Source organism: Molossus molossus, unplaced genomic scaffold (genome assembly GCF_014108415.1).
Source record: "Molossus molossus isolate mMolMol1 unplaced genomic scaffold, mMolMol1.p scaffold_m16_p_3, whole genome shotgun sequence".
NCBI classification, from domain to species: Eukaryota; Metazoa; Chordata; class Mammalia; order Chiroptera; family Molossidae; genus Molossus; species Molossus molossus.
In genome coordinates, this window is record NW_023425366.1 from 129,578,728 (window position 1) to 129,600,188 (window position 21,461).

Sequence of the window (21,461 nt, forward strand, 5' to 3'; positions counted from 1 at the left end):
ACAAAGTTAAGCCTCACTTACACCCCTAGACCTTGCAAAGAGCTGCCTGGACCCCATTCTCTTCAGCAGATAGCCATAAACCACCAGGGGAGGTGGGAGCGGCTCTGTCCAGTCACTCAGAGGCTCAGGCTCCTTCAGGCTCGTGGCTCTGCCCTCCTCTAGGTAAATGAGGACAGAGAGGCAGGTTTCCGGGTCCAGGCTTGAGAAGGGCACACACTAATTCTGCTCACATTCCATCAGCCAAACTCAGTCATAGTGGCCCCTCCAAACTGTAAGGGAGACAGGAATTCTTCCGCCTGGTACCCCAGGAAGAAAACATGAGTACTGGCAACCAACACTGTTTCTGCCAGATAATACACTGACAATGTTTAAAAATCGAGTCAGTAACATATCCTTAATCAGCCAAAAAGTACTGTCTGCCACACACAGTGCACAAGAAAAAAGTGATAAATTATACAGATGGCACACACTGATTACTGTTGGGAGAAAGCCCGAAAGGCTGAAATTCAGGATCACAGTCACAAGAGCTTTATTGGAGAAACTTACACACACAGACTTACGCACACAGGCCAAGCAGCAGGTAGGTAAGTTTCTCCCATTAAAGCTCTTATGGCCTGGTGAGTGTGGCTCAGCTGGCTGGAGCCTGGTCCTGTGCACCGGAGGGTTGTGAGAGGCAACCCAGCTATGTATCTCTCTCCCACTGATGTTGCACTCTCTCTCTCCCTTCCTCCCTAAAATCAATTTTTAAAAATCTCTTATGAATTTGAATAAGGCTGTCAGTTCTTCAAATTGATCCTAAATTTAGACTTTGGGGCTTCCCCCAACAATTACACATACATTGAGACCATTTCAACAGATCAGCAGGCCCTGACTTCCTGCCTTCCCCATCCCAGCAGAGGAGAAGAACTTGGGCCCCAGCCTACCACCCACTTTGAGAAGGGAACTGAGAGAAATGGGAATGGCAATCCCAACCGTGTCACACCTGAATTCACGTCCTCAAGAAGTTTCACTGTATGCTGAATTCATACATGAACACAAGAAGGAATGTAAGCTGCTGCGGAGGCTGGAGAGAAGGCCACCCGCAATACCTCCCTCGCTGAATCCTACCTTCTTCCACTAGCAGGCACCCTTTCCAGCTCAGCTAATACATCAGCCCTTCCAGGGAGCCTTCTCCCCTAACCCTGCCTCGCCGCACACACTACATACACCCCAGGCTTATCAGCTTTCACCTGCTTGGTCTGCATGCCCCCTTTACTAATTAGAGTCTGCTGTTAGACCACCTGGGCCTCGGTTTCTTCCTCCCTAATATCAGAGGGGTGCACTATGTTACTCCATTTCCTGGTTGAGTGGCCCCAAGGCAAGCAGTGCCAAGGCCTAGGCCCCATAAGTCAGGCTCCTTTCCCATGCAAGCTCAGCTGTCACACTACGGGCTCAGACAGAATTAGGCCAGGACTTATCCCTGGGGCCCCGTCCCCGCGCCGCCCCCTGCACATTCACGCTCTGCCCTTTGGCGCACAAGTCAACCGAGCCAAAAACGCTGCAAAGGCGCGTCCACACTGTACTCGAGGTTCCTGGAATTCTGGCCTCTGGTCCAGGGCTGGGGTGGGGTATGCGGCTCCGGGCCCTGCAGGGATAGGACGGCAGCGCGGTCCCCACCCTCTGCGGGCCCTGCGGCGCCCCTGGCGGAGGCCCCAAGCTGCCTCTTCCAGCCCTTCGCGCGCCAAGTGTTTTCCCAATAGACTCCGCCATTAACCTGCGCAACTACCCCATTTTACAGAAGCCAACACGGAGCCCGAGAGTTTAACCAGAGGAGAATCGCCCCAAAACTCTCCTTCTGCGCTGCCTTGGGTCCCACTGCAAGCCCAGGCCCAGCGTGCTCCGGGCGCCGGCGCCCCGGGGCGCTCAGTCCTGCACCGCCCGCGCCCACGCCCAGCAGCCCGAGCAACTGCGGCCGCACCCACCTCCCTCGGGCGGACAGGAATGGCGGCCGGTGCTCACGGCCGCGAGGATCCAGAGGAGGTGGCAGAGACTTGCAGCCCGGTGCTCCAGGGTGCAGGGCGGGCGGGCCCCCCGAGAGTGCCGGGGAGCGGCGAGCGGGGCGCTCCGGAGAGGCAGCGAGGGCCGCTCGAGGCGGATGGAGCGATCGCGGGGCGCGGAGGCCGCCCAAACGATCGTGGGGCGCGAGGGGCGCACGGGGTCGCGAGACGGGTCCGCGGCACTAGGGCGCGTGCAAGGGGCGCGAGCGCAGGCGACCGTCTGTGGAGCCCGGGCAGCTGCAGCACGGGGTGCGCTGGCGTGGGTCCACGAAGAGCCGAGCTCCGGCGGCCGGGGCGGGGCTGCGGTCAGGCGGGTGCTCGGCGCCGCTGTCACGTGGTCGCCCCTCCCCCCCGCGGCTGTCAGCCCGCCAGCAGCGTGGCGCACGCCTTCCCGCTGCAGCTCTCCGGCGCAATAACGGGCGCCGAGTCCGCCGCTTCCCTGCTGCTGAATACGGCGGCGTTTGGACCTAACCACCTCCCGGTGGGTGCAGGAAGGAGGACTCCCTCCCAGGGGCAATTCCAAGGAAGTCAGCCAGCCCCTCCCCCACCCGCCCGCCTTCCCATTCTCCTCTGCTGCGTGCCTAGTTCCTGATGAGTTCTTTCCAAAATAACTAGTAACCCCATCTCACTGTTTGTATACATTTCTATGCATAACCTTGGAATATTTTTATTGTAGGAAATTGCTTGGTTTTTTTCCTGATTTCTGCTTCGTAAAAACAAACAAATTGCGATTATTTGTGTCATTAGTTGATTAATACCCCTCTACACGTTCCTTATCGTGTAGAGGGGTATTAATCATTGCTGTATTCCTACCTCCTAGCACAGGCCTGGCGTGATAAATACCTGCAGAATGAATGGAGAAATGTGAAAGGTATAGAGAAAAGGAAATACAACTAATGATAGCTACTATGAACATTTGGATATCATATCCTTCTAGATACTTTTCTAGTGAAATTTTAGAAATTTCACAAATCTTATAAATAATAATAATGTGGATGTTTATTGAGCGATTTATCTCATTTCATCTTCACACCAGCCCTATGAGGTAGGTTTCATTAGCTCTGTTTTACAGATAATAAAACTGAGGCTTATAGAGATAGATTTACCCAAAAGATTTCTATGGTGACTCCTCTAGGCAAAGGGCATGTATACTTCAGGGCTGAGTTAACTCTGTGTAGTAAGAGGGGAGAAGAACTTGGTGAGAGGGTGGGGGGGAGGGAGGAATAAGGGGCAGGCTTCCAGTACAGCAGCACCAGAGGATATTTTTTCCATTGATCTTTAGAGAGAGTGGAAGGGAGGGGGGAGGAGGGAGAATGAGAGAAGAGAGAAAATTGTGAGACCCATCAATTGGTTGCCTTCCCCACATACTCCCGGTGGGGGCCAGGATGGAACCTGCAACCCCAGTACATGCCCTTGACCAGGAATCAAGCCTGTGACCCTCTGGTGTGCTGGCTAACGCTCCAACCACTGAGCAACACCAGCCAGGGCACTGCAAGAATTTTTAAAACATGCAATACCTGACTGTGTAGTCAGGGGCACTGACCTCTTTTTTCTTAAATTGTCAAATTAAAAAATGACAACAGCCAACACAACAATAGCCCTTGGGTGTGAATGTCCAGTCTTGAACCATAAATATGTAGTTTATATAATAGAGTTGCATCTTACTGGTCACATCACATAAGGTTGCGTCTGATTGGTTAACTCTTGGCACCAGAAATCTTTATATCGAAATATAGGCAGCTGATTTTTTTTTGAAAAGTCATTTTGGAGCAAAAGGGGTAGGTAATTACTATTATTATTTTTTGTAAATTGATCAAAATTACACTTTTTTTTGTCAACCGGCAAAAATAGTTATTTTTTGGCATGCTGCAGAATTTTAGTAATTAGTTTATGTGTGCTATGAGATGAAAAATGTTGAAAATCACTGCAGTACAGCAATACCTAGTGGGCAATATTGAAATAGTTTGCTAACCTCATTCCCTACGCTCCCAAGAGTTCTTAGTCGAAGCCTCCTTGGCTGGAATGGCGTGTGACCACATTCTCCCACGTAACAAGTGCTAACACTTTGGAAGGTGAGCCCTAGGCAAACACAGAGACCACTGGTGCTCTCAGACCAGAGACAGAGGGACGTCGGCATCTGGTGTGGATAGACAGCTGACCCTTGAACAACTCGGGTTTGAACCTGTACTGTTTTTGATCTGTGGTTGGGAATCCATGGATGCGGAGAGCCAACTGTATACACTGAGCCACAGAGTTTTACAGGGGACTTGAGCATCTGCAGATTTTGGTATCTGTGGGTGTCTTAGAACCACAGATACCAAGGAACAGTGTAAGTTTTGGGGATGTCAAGAGCTAGATGTGGATTTTAACCATTTTGGGGGGTCGGCACCTCAACCTCCACAACGTTCAAGGGGAAACTATTTTTCTTAACAAGAGTGGACCCCTATGTATTGCTTATTGTCCCCTTCAACACCGTGTTGGAACACAGTTCTGAGGTTGAGTCACCTGTCATTTGCAATGCCTGCTCTGACACGCCTTTTTGGGGATGCAGTAGGCGCTGATACTTACAGGGCATTTATTCTGCTGGGTGCTGTGCTAACTGCTTCACAGGCATTCTTTCTTCATTCTCATCACGCCCTCTGATTGTCCCCACTTCAAATACGGGGAAACTGAGGCAGGTTAAGTGACTTTCCCAAAGTTACACAGCAAGTGGCAGAGCCAGGATTCGACCCAGGCCTGGGTATATACTGCCCCTCAGTGTCCTGTCCCTTAGCCTATACTCTTCAGTTTTGAGGCCCCTGGGAGAGCAAAGTCCTTCAGCGAACCAGCTGCTATGGCCTCTGCAGAGAGTAGGTGTGAGTTTATGAGGTGTGGCCTGGCCGGTCGTGCGGGAGGCAGCCAGTCGATGTGTCTATCTCACATCAGTGCTCCTCTCCCTCCCTCCCTCCCACTCCCTCTGAAGATAAGTGGAAACAATATCCTTGGGTGAGGATTTAAAAAAAAAAGTTTGTGAGGTATGAAAGGGTTAATAATGTTTTAACAAAATTAAACTCCATTCTGACCAGTTATTCCTGCACGTAAACACCTGAGCAGTTTTCTAAAAACCCTGGGGCCGACACCCAGAGGAACCATGAAGACAAGGGGTTAACAGTGGCCTTGGAGAACTTGGAGGGACCATAAAAAAGAAAGAGATTAATGATTGCCCTGACCTCTGCTGGAGCAGACTCCTTACCTCTGAGACAGCTCATGTCAGCCCCGGCACCAATTAAGCGGCGCCAAGAGAATGTGTTGTTGTTGTTTTTTTAATGCAGTTTTCTTTAGTTCCTGTAGTTTGTAACTATAAAACCCAGAGAACAAAGAGATTTCGATGCTGAGCTCAAAATCTGTGACTCAGCCTGCCTGCACCCAGGCGTGTGCAATAAAGCCATTTGGCTCTACACTGGCCTTGCCTTGTGGCTGTGACCTCCTGCCGGCTCAGACCTTTTAAGGCGGGGTGGGGGCAACATGCGTGGGGGGCAACATGCAGGCATCATCTAATAAGGTGTGGTGGAGGAATGAAAAAAATGTTCCTGAATCTCATCACTGAATGTTCTACCCTTGGCCTCTGTGCACAAGTTTTGGAAAATACAGGACCTCGAAGGTATTATTTTGAAGTGTTGGATCCTTTGCTCACCTCAAGAAAACGCTGGCTTTTGGCAAAAGACAGAATTGCACCTGAAATCCTGACCATGGGAATGTCAGGCAGAAACAAAGAGCTAGTCTCTCTGAGCCCAAGGCCAAACAAAAAACTCCCAGTAAACAGACTGCACACATTACAGTTCTGTGGCTTTAAAGTTCTTTAACTTTCCTGAGCTCCTGTATCTGTTGTCTGCTCAGCAGGTGTCCCCTCCTCTGTACAAACATCATCACGTGTCCTTAGCGAACCTGCCCTACCCACTGTCTCAGTTTATAACAGCCCTCCCCACTCCCCGGCTTCAAGAGTTGACACATGACCAGACCTGGCCAATCAGCATGTTCTGCCCTTCATCCCGTTGATTGGTTCTGGGATGAGCATATCACCCAATCCAGGCCAATGAGCAGTCACTGGGTCTTTTATAGCAGCCGTATAAAAGGGAATCTCTTCCAGAGAGTTGTCGAGCTGGCAGGATGCAAACCTAGGGCTTCTGGACATTCATTCTTATGACACATATTTATTAAGCTCCTTCTGTGTGCCAAGTATTGTTCTAGGAGTGAGGGGGTAAAGCCCGAGGTCTAATGAGGTAGGAAGAGGGAAAACAAACACTCCGACAGTCATTATTCATACCGTTATAAACTCGAGGTGAGTTCTGCGTGGAAAGCATGGGGGCAATGAGAGATTACGAAGGCAAACGTGGTCAGGGAGGCTCCTCTGAAGAAATGACCTTTGAGTTGAGCTCAGAAGGAGGAGCAGGCGTCACTTTCAGTAGCTTTGGGAACACAGGTGCCCTGGGTGGCCTCAGCAAGCAGGTGTGGATCAGATCATTCCTGGTTTATGCTTGGTCCCTCCTGATCACCTCCTTCAACCATCACATAAAGCTGCTCAGACTATTGAAGAGTTTGGGGACAACAAAAGAGAATTAAATACAGGAGGAAAACAAACTGTCTTCTCAATGCTACAGTACCCAAAGGAAAAACAAACCCTTCACAGGGACCCTTGGCCGGCACACTCCAGTCCCAAGTCTTGCTCCCCTGTCCCGAAGCCTGCCCCTCCTTCTCTCGCATGGACAAACATCACCTCTCCAAGCTCTGAGGGGCAACATCCCCACCTCCACTAGAAAAAGTGATCTCCCTGCCCACATGGATTGGGGATTTTCCCCCTTTCCCTTTACCAGAGCAATCCACAGGACTCAACCCACAGGATGCAAAAGATATTGTTGAACGCTGGCCAGTTTGGCTCAGCAGTTAGAGCATCGGCCTGCAGGCCAAAGAGTCACAGGTTCGATACCTTGGTTGCAGTTCGGTCCTCATCCCTGGTGGGGTTGTGCAGGAGGCAGACAATTGATGTGTCCCTCTCACATAGATGTTTCTCGCTCTCTCTTCCTCCCACTCTGTCTGAAAATAAATGGAAAAATATCCTCAGGTGAGGATTAAAAATAGATATTGTCAAGCCCTGGCCGGTTTGGCTCAGCGGTTAGAGCGTCGGCCTGCGGTCTAGAGAGACCCGGGTTCGGTTCCTGCTAAGGGCATGTACCTCGGTTGCAGTTTGTCCCCGGCCCTGGTTGGGTCGTGCGGGTGGCAGCCACTCGATGTGTCCCTTTCACGTCGATGTTTCTCTCTCTCTCTCTCCCTCCCACTCTATCTGAACAAAATATAGAAAAAATGTCCTCAGGTGAGGATAAAGAAAAAATAACAATAAATAAAAAATACAAAAAAATAAAAAAATAAAAAGATATTGTCAAGAAAGTGAAAAGACAACTCACAGAGAGAATATTAAAAAATTAAATCTGGCCCTGGCCGGTTTGGCTCAGCGGTTAGAGCGTCGGCCTGCGGTCCGGAGAGATCGGGGTTCGGTTCCCGCTAAGGGCACGTACCTCGGTTGCAGTTTGTCCCCGGCCCTGGTTGGTCGTGCCGGTGGCAGCCACTCGATGTGTCCCTTCACATCGATGTTTCTCTCTCTCTCTCTTCCTCTCTCTCCCTCCCACTCTATCTGTGCAAAAAATGGAAAAAAAATGTCCTCGGGTGAGGATAAATTAAAAAATTAAATCTGATAAGAGATTTGTAAGTATACTGTCTAAAGAGCTCTTGCAACTCAATAATGAAAAGATAAATAACCCAATTTAAAAATGGACAAGAAGCCCTGGCCAGTTTCGCTCAGTGGTTGAGCGTCGGCCTGCAGACCAGAGAGTCCTGGGTTTGGTTCCCACTAGGGGCACGTACCACCAAAAAAGAAAAGGACAAGAAGCCTGGCCAGTGTGGCTCAGTGGGTTGAGTGTTGTCCCATGAGCTGAGAGAGGTCCTGGCTGGATGCCCAGTCAGAGAACATGTCCAGGTTGTGGGCTCAATCTCCAATAGGGGGCGTGCAGGAGGCAGCTGATTGATGTTTCTCTCTCACATGGATGTTTCGTCTCTTCCTTCCCTCTCTCAAAAAAAAAAAAAATCACTAAAAATATATTTTAAAAAATAAAATAAAAGTGGACAAAAGATTTGGAGATTTCTCTAAAGAAGATATACAAATGACCAATAAGCACATGAAAAAATAGTCAACATCATTAGCCATTAGAAAATGCAAATCAAAACCACACCCACTAGGATGGCTATAATAAAAAAGTCAGATAATACATGTTGAAAAGGACATGAGGAAATGAGAACCCTCATGCGCTCTTAGCAGAAATGGAAAATGGACAACAGTTTGGCAGGTCCTCATCATATTAAACATGGGTCTACCATTTGCCCCAGCAATCCCAGTCTCTCAGGTGTATATATACCCAAGAGAAATGAAAACATGTCCACACAAAAACTCATACATGAATATTCACAGCAGCATTGTGTATAGTGCCCTAAAAGTGGAAACAACTCAAATGTCGACCAACTGATGAAAGGATAATTAAAATGTGACATATCCATACAATGAAATATTGACAAAGAAAAGTAATGAAACACTGTCACATGCTGCAACATAGATGAATCTTAAAAACATCTTGCAACCAGCTGATGTGGCTCAGTGGATTGAGTACCGTCCCAAGGACTGAGGTCCCAGTTTGATTCGTGGTCAGGGCACATGCCTGAGTTTTGGGCTTGATCCCCAGTGAGGGACATGCAGGAGGCAGCTGATCAATGTTTCTTTCTCACATCAACTTTTCTATCTCCCCCTTTCCCTTCTTCTCTCTCTAAAAAATCATACTTAAAGAACATTTTGCTAAATGAAAGGAGCTATATACAAAAGGTAACATATTATATGACTTCATTTATATGAAATATCCAGGCTGGAGGAGAAGCTGTTCCATGATGTGATCACTGTCTGTCCCTTGAGCTGGACCTGGGGCAGAACGGAGATTTGTTCCCACAAACACCCCCCTCGAGGTTTGTCTGCTGGAAATCGATGTTCATTCTGACATAAATCGGCACCCCTTTCCTGCCTCCTGCTTTGTGCTGGTTTTTGGAACAGGCCGTTGTCCTGACCCAGCCAAGCATGTCATATAATTTCCCATACACGTAGCATTCACACATAAGTCCTTGGTTCAGAAAGTGCTGGGCTTACTGGGCAAGAGAAACGGAGCCCATCACAGAGCCATCTGATGGCCCACCAGTGGCTACAGAAAGACTCGCAGAAGCTATGAAATGACCACCCTTCTGTCTTTGGTGTCGGGTAAAATCTCTCGGGGCTGAGAGACCAGAAAAGAGGTTGTCAACTCCATCACTACATTAAGAGATTATTAAGGGGGGCTTCTGGTCAAGGTGGAGGGTAGGTAAATGCATTATCACCTCCTCCCACAACCACATCAAAGTGACAACTACAGAACAACCATCATTCAGAACCACCTGACATTGAGCTGAATGGAAGTCCTACAACTACGAGATTAAAGAAGCAGCCACATGGAGACTGGTAGGAGGGGCGGAGGTGGATGGGCTGGTCCCACACCCACGTGTGTCAGATAAAAATCAGGAGGACACCTGAGGAGTGAGGGGTCCCTGTCCCACACCAGGAGCCCACAAAGAAAGAATCTTAAAAGCAGCAAGAAAAAAGCAGTTCGTTACCTACAAGGGAACTCCAATAAGACTGTCAGCCAATTTTTCAAAAGAAACTTTGCAGGCCAGAAAGGAGTGGCAAGAGATATTCAAAGTGATGAAAAGCAACGACCTACAACCAAAATTACTCTACCCTGCAAGGCTATCATTTAGAATCAATGGACATATAAAGAGTTTCCCAGACAAGAAAAAGCTAAAGGAGCTCATCACCACCAAACCAGTATTATATGAAACGTTGAAGGGTCTTTTTGAAGAACAAAAATATGAACAATAAAATGGCAATTAATACATATCCATCAACGATTGAATCTTCAAACAAAATGAGCAAGCAGAAACAGAAACAGACTCATAGATACAGAGAACTTTTTGTTGCTTGCCAGATGGGCTGGGGTGGGGGATGGGTGAAAAGGATGAAGGGATTAAGAAGTACAAATTGGTTGTTAGACTTATGAATCTCAAAGGGAAGGGGGGAGGGAGGGTGGGAAGAGATAAAGAACTTCTATGCATATGTGCATAACCAATAGACACCAACAATAGTTTGGAGAAGGCAGGAGGGGGCAGGACTGGGGAAAAGGGGGAATCAGTGGGGGAAAAAAGGGGAGACAGCTGTAAAACATTCAACAATAAAGATAAGTTTATTACGGGGACTTCCATAGGTGGTGCATCTTGGGCAGCGACAAGATGACATGGCTATGCTCTGTGCCACAGGGCAGGATAGATGTGGGAACTGGGGCGTGGCCCAACCCAGATAAAGGAAAATGCCTGGCATGCCGGCTCAACCAGCACACTGGGGGTCACAGGGCAGGGCTCCACCAGGCTGCCCCTGAGGCGATTTAGGGGAAGCAATGTCTGCTCTGGCCTGGATCTAGCTGGACCTAACATGAGGATGGGACAGCGGTCAGGTCATGGGACAGTTTGTCCTCTGCATCTGGAAAGTGTTTCTCCCTTTCTCTTGTGCAAGGCAAACCCAAGATTAGGATAGGGCCTGCTGGGGCCGAGTTCCGTGGGCCCAAACATCTGCAGAGGAAGATATCTCCACAGTATTGGTGAGCTGAGGGATTTGGCTGTGAAGGAGGGCAGTGGTGAGGAAGAGAATTTCCCTTTAACTTCATAAGTATGATTAGACACTTGAAAAAACAAAATCACAATGAGCATGCATTACATTACATTCAAATTTAAAACATCACTAAGTGCCTTCCTTTACAAAAGCATTAATAGTTTCACTGGGTGGGAAAATTAAACGTGATTTTATTTTCTTATTTGTGCTTTTCTTTCTTTGCTTGGGTTTCAACATGTATTACTTTTGCAAAAGTTATTTTTAAATGTCCCTTTAAAAAAAGAACAAAAACTAAACTGAGCTCAGTTGCTTTGTTTCTGTGGCCTGGCCACCCTTGCAGGCAGACACCAGGATAAGCTGAGTCAGCATCACTGCAGGAGGCAGAAAGCTGGGGTGGGGGTGGGGGAGCAGATGAGCTCATGGCCTGGCTTTACTGTTCTACTGGAGAAGGCTTTGCTGGGAGGTTCTGAGAGCTCTGGAAACAGCTTTCCTCCCAAAAGACTGGCTTTCTGCCTGCTCAGGCCTAGTCAGGGCATCGGTGTTGACTTGAATTCTATTAGCAGAGAGAGAGAGAGAGAGGTGGGCGGGGTAAGGTGACGAGGGGCTCTCCACACTGACCCCAGTCCCAAAGCACGGTGCCACGCAGGATGCACAGAGCCGCCCACCAGCAGGGACGGCCCCTGAAACAAATTATTGTGTTAACTGCCTGTAGCAACCGAGCTACAAAATCTAGATATGGCTCTTCAGGTCCTTGTCTGATGGAGGTAAGATCTAGGGAATTTTTCCCTTCTGTGGGGAGCTCTCTCCAGGCCTTCAAAGCGCAGGTAGTAATCACAGCTGGAGGGAAGGCAGTGGGGAGTCTTTAAGGACTCCTAGCCTCTCTCTGCTTTCCTCGAGTCTTTCACTGCACCTGGCTTCCCCACCTTGTTAGCCCCCTGCACAGGATCAAGGCAATCTCTGATTAGCGCCCAAAGAGGAAATGTTTGCACCAGAAACTTGTTCGGGCTTCTAGCTGTATCTCTGCCTGGCAGGCACTGCCCTACCTTTGCCCAGATTTCTCCTGGGGCCTAGTTTGGGGCCCACTACCAGTATTAATGCCCTCTTCAGAACCTTCCTCAAATCCTTCTCCAAGAATGTTTCAAATGCAACCCGATGAGGTCTTCTGGGCATTAGGGCTCCTATCTATGATTAGGCTAACCATAACAAAGTTGAGGGAGACACAGGATGGAGGCAGATGAGGACAAAAACAAGAGAAGACACACAAGACAAACTTTTGCTTACAAACATCATGGAGCACAGTCACTCACACACAATTACATTCACAGTCACACTCACACACCGTTTATTTATTTTTTCTTATCCTCACCCGAGGATATTTTTCCATTTTCTTAAGATAGAGTGGAAGGGAGAGAGAGAGAGAAACATCGACGTGAAGGGACACATCGAGTGGCTGCCACCTGCACAACCAACCAGGGCCGGGGACAAACTGCAACCGAAGTACGCACACTCACACACCGTTTAAATTTTCTTCCAGAAATTTCCTATCCTGAGCAATGTCTATGCCGACTGGGAGGTGATCAGTCTCGCCTTCTGCCCCAGTGGCGGGTCTGAATGAACAGAATTTGCCAGATTTGAGCCCTAATGTCTCAGGGGGATCCCAGGAGAGGAGAGGCTGCCCGCGTCCGGCCCTCTCACCCAGACAGACAGTCACCCAGAACTCCCCTCCGGAGGCTTTACCACGTCTCCTTCAGTCTTTTTGAGGACATCCTGGCGTCTCCCGGCCACTCGTCGGAAACCCAAGTAGGATCTTGGGTGCCCTGGAACTCAGGGGGCACCTCCCCTCAGATCTGTAGGGGTCCGGCGGCCAGATCAGGGGAGGCTTCCCATCCTAGGTGTCTAGTCCTTGGTGTAGCAACACACCAGGGATCTTGCTGGGCCTCCAAATGGAGTATCTGCTGCTGCAGGGTCAATAATATAGGCAAGCAGCATACAATACCTACCCTAGATTGGGTGGAGATTTTAGTAAGCCAAAAAATATTCTCTGGGGTAAGAGGAGCTCCCATTCTAGTTAGCGTTTCCTCAGAACATTGTTGCAACTGCTTGAGGCTTCCCTAGGTGACCCTAGAAAGGGTTTGAGGGGAACTCTGGGACCGAGTGCGAGGTTTACGATCAGTGTCCAAGGTGAGCTGTGCCATCTGAGGAGTCAGGTTGAAGGGCAGATCCTTCCTGTTCATGGTGAGGTTTTATCCACCACACCGCCAGCCACTTGGGACCTGTAGGAGACGAAACACAAGCACACCCCCGCCCCCAAGCCAGTAACTCCCAGGGCCTTGCCATTCAGGCCCTTGCTGTGGATCTCTGTGCAGGACCAAAGGCTTGGGCCCTGGGGCTGGGCCCTGTGGCGGAAGCCTTTTGTTGAATGCTGTAGGGCGTGATGCAGTTGGATAAACAAATAGTCTGATAGGTAAAAGGCGATGGAGCCAGTAACCGGGAAGTGCAGGTTTTCAGGGAAATGCTTGCCGGGCTGCCTCCAAGCAGAGCACAGCAGCCGGTTTGTACAGACTAAGGGTTCAGACTTAGGTGTGTGTGGGGGGGTGCCCTGCGAGGAGTCGCGTCGTCCTTGATTGGTCGGGGCTGGGGTCTTTCCGAGAGCTGTTCTGCTCGTGTCCAGCGGCTGTTCAGGATTGCCTGGGGGTTTCAGGACACCGCTCCACCTGGCGGAGCGGTAAGCTTTGGTTTCCTGGAACAAGGGGCTTGGGGTGAGGTTAAACAATACGAGGCTGGGGGTACTAATCTGGAAATTAAAGTTAACACTAGGGTCTTTTCATGACCGAGGATGAGCTTGTTGGGTTTGTATTTGAGTAGTTAAGACAGCCCTCCATTGCTGGGCATGGTGAGGCTAAGAAATTCTCCACAAAAGGTGGAGGAGAGGGAGGGTAACTTTCCTCCTCTGTGACCATGCGGGAGTGGTGGGCTCCGGAGTTTTCTCCGAAGGGGAGGTGGGAGCCCCTTGCTGCTGGGACTGATGTCCTGGGTCAGTTGCTGTAATGCTGTGAATGCTGACCCCATGCTGTCTTACTGAAAACCCCTCATGACACTAGATATGCTGGCAGCTGTCCCAAGCCGGGTGCCGCTAGCTCGAGAAAACTCTTTCTCGAGTGAAGTTTACTTTGGATCCGGATTGCTACTTCCCTTTAGCATACCGTTACGTTGCTGGTTGCGTTGAATCTTGCCGCTGTGTACCCGAGTCACCTTGGGGTCACCACTTGCTGTCTCTCTCAGCCTGCCAGGATCAGTGCAATGCAATGAACCTACAACCACACGCTGGTTGGAGTGAGAGGGAGCTGTGCAAGACAGCAAATGCTCCAGATCTCTGGATGTAGTCCCTTTTATTTGCAGATTGGTACCCCCAGGTTAAAATTATTTCCTTGAAACCAAAAGATCACAAACCCTTATTCACATGCAAATGAAGCACCCAATACACCTGGGTGGGCAAGATCCCCCCCCCCCCCAGGTCAGGTGAGAGTGTTTAACACAAGGTTACAAAATGTCCATCTTCCAACCTCCAATCCCACACAAACAAGACACCATCACCTGCCCTCCAGGAGTTGACATTCTAGCAGGGACAAGTATCATCTTGGAAGAGACCGTAAATGCTCGAGGGCAGGGAGATGTATGTGGAATGCCAGGCAGTGATCAGTGCCCCTGTAAGAACTCTCATGGTGAGCAGCAGTAGTACTGAGAGGGGTGGTGAGCTCAGGTCCCTGGAGTCTCCACCATTAGTACCAGGGATCTGTTTAAGTACGTGACACACATTAATACATTTAATCCACTCTGATGTAGCCACATACTTAGAACAGTGCCTGACACATTGTAGGCATTCAAGAAATATTTGCACAATGAATGAATTTAATTCTCACAGCAAATTCTGTGAGGTGGATTCTATTATTATCACCCCATTGATAGGAATGAGTGACTGAGGCCCAGAGAGGAGTGGCTTTCCTAAGGTCACACAGCAGTTAAGGCTCAGGCTGTGTGAATCCTGAGCAGTGGTTTACCCACTGTATAGGTTTTCTATTGCTGCTGTAACAAACCACCACAAATGTAGTGGCTTAAAACAACACATTTTTACAGTTCTGGAGGTCAGCAGTTCTAAAATCAAGCTGTCAGTCACCCTGTGTTCCTTTTCAGGGGCTCTAGGGAAGAATCATATTTTACTTTTTCCATCTTCTAGAGGCTGCCTACCTACATTCCTTGGCTTGTGGCTGCACCACTCCAACATCTGTTTGTGTCTTCACACCTCCTTCTCCAATTCCTGCCTCTCTCTTACAAGGACCCTTGTGATTACACTGGGCCCACCTGGATAATTCAGGATACTCTCCTCATCTCAAGACCCTTACTTGAATCACATCTGCACAGTCCCTTTTGTCATATAAGTGACATATTCACAGGTTCTGGGATTTGGATGTAGACATCTGGGCAGGAGGCACCCACTTACCTATTTTTACTGTGCTGGATGGATTTTTGTTTGTTATTTTTCTTAAGTATGCATGGGAATGGATAAGCCTATGTGTATATATAATTAGAAAACGAGTGGAATAAAAGGAATTGCTACTCTTGAGGCAGGAAGAAGGGAAGTCGAACTTGGGGATATCACAGGAGACTTGACTCTTATTTACAGTGTTGATTTAATTTGTTAGTAGAAAATATCTGAAGCAAATATGCAAAATGTTAACATTTCCGGGTGGCAGGGAATGGAGGTTTGCTGTGTATTTATTGTATGATGCATTTGCTCTGTATTTGCTTCATTAAAAAACCACACTGAAACAGTTTACCCAGAAGAGAGCTGGCTCTGCCTGGCAGCTGAGACCAGTTTCTCCCTGAGACGATTGAGGGCGCCCGCACGTGCCAGTGGTCTGCAACACCCTTCAGTGACTTTCTCCCTGGGCCCGTGGTTCTCACATCGCAGGACAGGGGCCAGGCACGGGGCCAGGCACGGGGCCAGCCAGGGCTGCAGAGGTGACCGGAGTGCGGTTAGGGAGCTCGCAGCGTAGGGACCCAGCCGGTTTCCCGCGGACCCCAGTGGGCCAGGAGGAGCGGCGGGCCGCACCGCCCCCAGGTGGCCGGGGGCAGTATATACCACGTTCTTGGGCGATCAAAGGCACACATACCTGGGGATTGAACATTAATGTTTAACGTTGAGAAACCTTTCTTTCCTTTTTAACGCCGCGTCCCGACTGCAGTTACTGTTGTAGGTCACCAGAGCACGGTGACTCCGAGACCCGGAGGGGAAGCCCGCAGGGGCCTAAGAGGCTTGGGAGCGGCCAGGCCGGTATCGGGCATGCGCACACCACGAGGGCGGGGCTTGTAGTGTATGGAGCAGCGTCATTAGCCTAATATAGTCACAACAGAGTGCCGGCGAGCGGGAGGTAGCGTGGCCGAGTGGTCTAAGGCGCTGGATTTAGGCTCCAGTCATTTCGATGGCGTGGGTTCGAATCCCACCGCTGCCATACCGTTGAAGGTCTCCCTTTTCCAGCCTGAAATCCTTCGACCTCTTTATGTCACTCTTTCCTTAATCCTCTTCCGGTTTACTACTTTTCTGATGCTCAGTTTTTAAAAATGGAATTGGGAGCCGGGAGTGGGGAAATAAGAAACCGCAGCACAAGCCCGCTCACTTCCTAGCTTAGTACACAAACCCACCACTCCTGCTACCTAAAGAACAAAAAGGAAAACATTTCCGTCTTTTCAGAAGTTACCCGAGATACTTTGAAAAGTTCCCAGCAGACACTTAATGCTTCCAGGTCTGAGGCCAAAGGCAGTGGGTCTCTTAATCCAACAAGTACAAAGGTCAGGGAGGGGTGATTGTAATCATGACCTGAGTTAACGAGGGTCCCCTTCTGGCTGGCTCTGTGGACTTTGCAGAGCTCCGCTGACTCCAGCTCTGTTTGCAGAATCGTGTCAGGTGCCCGTGGGGAGGGTCTCAGGTATCAGGGGACCTGTCCCACGTGGGGGTTATCAACCTTGAGAACCCAGCTTCACAGATCCACCTCCTACTTGGTCTTCAGTCTTGGGTTAGAAGCCCTTCATTTATTTATTCATTCAACAACTACTGGCAGCTCACGATGAAGCTACAGAACAAAGAAGGTAGACACGCCTTTGCACTCAGAGTTTACAGACATTGTAATTTCATCAGTTACCTCTGAGGAGTGCTGTGCAGTGCCCATGCTGACCTGGCCCAGGGCCACTGGAAGAAGTGACATCTAGTTGGGACTTGAAATGAGATGCTGTGAAGGCAATTCAGGCCACTGGACAGAGGGCAGCAGTGGACAAATAGTAAAAGACGAGGCTGAAGTGTCAGGTGAGGGCCACTAATGCCCAGATAAGGTTCTGGACTTGATCCTGAACTCATGGAAAGGTTTTACGCCGGAGGGTGGCACATTCCAGACTTGGATTTAGAAAGTTCCCTCTGGCAGCAAGAACAGAAATTGCCTTCAAAACCTAGAGCAATTGTCTGAGAAAGAAGAGCCGTGTGTACCACGATTGTGGCAGTGTGTCAGACAAGGGATGGGGCAGAGACAGTTTGGAGGCAGATCTGACAGAACTCACTGATGAAGACATGAAGAGGAACACGTTAAAAGTGAGTCCGGCTGGTGTGGCTCAGTGGTTGAGCATCAACCCATCAAGAGGTCCCCAGTTCGATTCCTGGCCAGGACATATGCCCAGACTATGGGCCCAAGCCCCAGTGGGGGGCATGCGGGAGGCAGCCAATTGATGTTCTCTCTCATCGATGTTTCTCTCTCTCTCTCTCCCTTTCACTTCCTCTCTCTCTAAAATCAATAAAGGAAAAAAAAATTGATACCAGCCCTGGCTGATGTTGCTCAGTGGTTACAGTGTTGGTCCACACACCAAAGTGTTTCGGGTCTGATTCCTGGTCAAGGGTACCTACCTGGGTTGCAGGTTCAATCCCCAGCCCCTGTTGGAGCACATGCAGGAGGCAACTAATCAATGTGTCTCTTTCTCACATCGAAGTTTCTCTCCTTCTCCCTCCTGTCCACTCTTCACTCTCTCTAAAATCAGTGGGGGAAAAATATCCTCAGGTGAGGATTTTTAAGAAGGTGAAAAAAGTGATACCAGGTTTTAGATTTGGGCCACTGGGTGACTGGCTGGTGGTGCCTATTCTCTGTGGGAGGAAACACAGGATGAAGGGATGAAGAGGAGGAGGTCAGTAAGTTAGAGGATTTCAGTTTGATTCATACTGACTTGGAAATGCTTGTGGGACATGGGGTTGAGTAGGAGGTTGGCCACAGAAGTCTGGAGGTCCAGGGAACACTCGACACAAACGATACAGATTTAGAAGATACTGGGGCAGAGGTCCTGGGAATGGATTAACTTAACCATGCAGGAAGCAGAGCTGCCGCGTGGAGTCCTGAGGAACATAAGCTGTTTTTTTTTTTTTTTTAAGATTACAATTTTATTTATTTATTTTTATTTTATTTTTGTTTTTTCTTAATTGATTTTAGAGACAGAGGGAGAGAGAGATAGAAATAGAAACATCAGTGAGCGCCCTGGCGGGTTTGGCTCAGCGGTTAGAGCGTCAGCCTATAGTCCAGAGAGACCCAGGTTCAGTTCCCGCTAAGGGCATGTACCACTGTTGCAGTTTGTCCCCGGCCTGGTTGGTCGTGCGGGTGGCAGCCACGGATGTGTCCCTTTCATGTCGATCTCGCTCGCTCTCTCCCTCCCACTCTACTTGAATAAAATATGGAAAAATGTCCTCAGGTGAGAATTAAAAATAAATAAATAAAATATTTTAAAAAACCCACAAAAACATCCATGAGAGAGAACACCGATTGGCCACCTCCTGCATGCCAGTGCATGCCCCCCACTGGGGATCGGGCCCATAACCTGGGGTGACCAGGAATCAAACTGGCAACCTCTTGGTGCATGGGTTGATGACCAATGAGCCACACCAGCTGGGCATTATTTATTATTTTTTATAAATATGTTTTTATTGATTTTTAGAGAGAGAGGAAGGGAGAGGAAGAGAGAGATAGAAACATTGATCATCAGCTGCCTCCTGCATGCTCCCTCCTCCCCTCCAGGGATAGAGCCTGCAACCCGGGTATGTACCCTGATGGGGAACTGGCAACCTCTTGGTGCACGGGATTGAGAAGCATAATATTAAAGGGAGGACAATGGAAGAGAAGCCAGTGAAGGAGATGGAGGACTGGCTAGAGAGGTGGGTGGAAAACGTGTGGCAGACCAAGAAGAGTCTTTCAAGAAGGAGGGAGTAATCAACTATGTTGAATTCTGCTAAGAGGCCTGGCAAGATATAGACTGAAAAGTATCCATTGGATTTATGATTTATGGATAAAGACATTGATGACCTTGATTAAAACCATTTTTAATGGGTTTAAGAAAAGAAATGAAACATAAGTCTAGACAACTGATCACGAAATTTGATTTTGAGGAGGGGGAGAGTGATAGCAGAAGTGGGAGGGGGGAGGGGCAGTCAAGCGCTGAGACTGGAACATGTTTTAGATTCCTGCCATTGGGTCTACAATAGGGAAGAGCTTCAGTGCATACAATGATGGGCTGTGTCACCGTGGGCTGACCATGGTGACAACTCTGTTTTCTGTATTCATGATATTCCTGCTCAGTGTCTACAGTTAAGCTTGGACCTTCTACTCGCCTGCTTAGAACCTCACGTTAGGCTAGTTATCTAGGCAGCCGCTAAAATGCTCACAGCAACTGTTTGTTCGGTGGAGGTATCACCTCCTGTCCTACTCGGTAGAGACCCTTGAGAGGAAGGAAGCTTTCTTGGCATAGTTAGTGACCCACTGTTCCCATGACCAGGTTTAGACATTCTACTTTCAGAACATCCGGGAAGAGGTGACTTAGAGAAATCCAAAAACCAAAGAAATTGATTTTGCTTGTGGGTCTCAAAAGCTGAGGTTTGCCGGTAGACAAAAGACCTAGAAGGTTATGTGAACAGGGAAAGCCTGTTTCCTGCCCGAAGGACTGGTTTCTCAGGACCAGGAGAGAGAGGAAGGGCAGAGCAGCTGAGTTTGGGTGCAAGAGCACTACTGAGAAGAAGGGATCTCAAGGGCTTCCAGCCCCAACCGGAGCTGAGAAGGAGGGAGATCCCAGGGCTCCCCCTAAGCCTTGGCATGGCTGAGGTGCAGAAGAGCAGGAATAACCGCGTGTCTTGTTTAGGCCAGTGGGCCTCCATCAGCGCCTCCAAATGACCCCAGCTGCAGAGCAGTAATCCCGCCCTCTCTTTGAAGCTAGACACAACCCGTTTCCTCATCTGTAAAATGAGAATGGACCTTACTGTAACGTGGCCCTAGGAATTAAATAAAAACATATAGATGAAAGTCCTTTCAAATTGTCAAGCATTTAACAGGCATAAAGGATTATTATTGGGCTTTTTAAAATTATATACACACATACAGTTCAGCCTAACAAAGAGGAGCATCTACTTTTTAGTGCTTCGCAAACTTTCTTCATTGGTCAGCAGAGAGGGACACACAAGCAATGGGTGCCCACACCTCAGGATGGTCATGTTGGCTTCGATTAACTGACACTTTCCCTCCCCGTTACCACAGGTTTTTTCAGGTTTGTGATGGTTTTCGTCTTTAGCAGGATCCACAGTTCGATCGGCCGGTTCCACATGCGCATTTGCTGATACACACACAGGTGTATCCTGCTCTTGGTATCCCCCATCCCTGCATGAAAAGGAGGCGCTGCTTCTGAGGAAAGCAGGGCTGGATTAGGACGTTTTGTGGGTTTAAACATCAAAGATTGTGGTGATCACCACGGCCCCTTCATTAACAAATAGAAGCAATATTAAATAATAAAATATGACCAAGCAAGTTCTAATTCTTCCTATTATAACTATATTGGTACCTTTTCGAGATGTTTAATCTTTAAAAAGTTTTTTTTTTTAAATATCGCTGCTGGTACTGTGCTTACTATGCTGAGTCACCCCCAGACTGGAAACCCAAACAGCCAGGCTGGGTTGGGCAGAAGCGTGGGTGTTCTCCAACCCTGGCCATCAACACACAGGGAGACTTGGTGACTGAGCAAACCCAGAACACCAGGAGCAGCGATCAGACCCAGCGCTCCTCCAATGGGCCTAACCAAGATCCCAAGGAGACCCCAGGACAAGCCAGAGAAGCTGGGGCAGCAAGGAGGGCCTAGCGGCCCTAGAGAGGCGGCAGCGGGCCAGTAGGGGGCACTAGAGGCGGCGGAGGCCAGGCTCCACGAACTCGCTTACGAGGCGTGCCCGGAGGGGATGAAGCCCCAGCGGGGGGGCGGGGCCCGGGTGAACACGTGGGAGGGGGAGGAACCTGGTCCAGAGGGAAGAGCAACCAAGGGGTGGGCTCAGGCGTACCCCTAGATCCAGAAAAAGGGGAAACCAGAGCAGGGGAGAACCGGGGAGACCCAGGACTGGGCAGGGGTGGGAGGAAGGCCGTTAGACGGAGCGGGCCTGGGAGAGGACCTCATCGATAACCGAGCCGGGCCCGAGGGGAAGCAGGACCGAAACCCAGACAGCAGGAGGGGCGTGGCCACGGCTCGGAACCGGGCCAGGCGGTGCCTAACCCGGAGGGCGGGTCCGAGCCGCGGTGAAGTAGAGGCAGGGACCCGGGCAAACGGGGGCGCGG

At 49.4% G+C, this 21,461-nt stretch overlaps 1 protein-coding gene and 1 non-coding gene across 2 annotated transcripts in view; one reads left to right on the forward strand and one right to left on the reverse strand.

Moving 5' to 3' along the window:
• EEF2K (eukaryotic elongation factor 2 kinase) overlaps positions 1-2,171 on the reverse strand; it is a 53,747-nt gene extending 51,576 nt beyond the window's left edge. Inside the window, exon 1 of the mRNA XM_036278752.1 lies at positions 1,962-2,171. The gene's annotated coding sequence lies outside the window, so the exon portion shown is untranslated. The remainder of the gene's footprint in view (positions 1-1,961) is intronic.
• Positions 2,172-16,225: 14,054 nt separating this feature from the next.
• TRNAL-UAG lies at positions 16,226-16,307 on the forward strand. Its single transcript has one exon. It is a non-coding gene; the product is annotated as a tRNA-Leu (tRNA).
• The last annotated feature ends 5,154 nt before the right edge of the window (positions 16,308-21,461 follow it).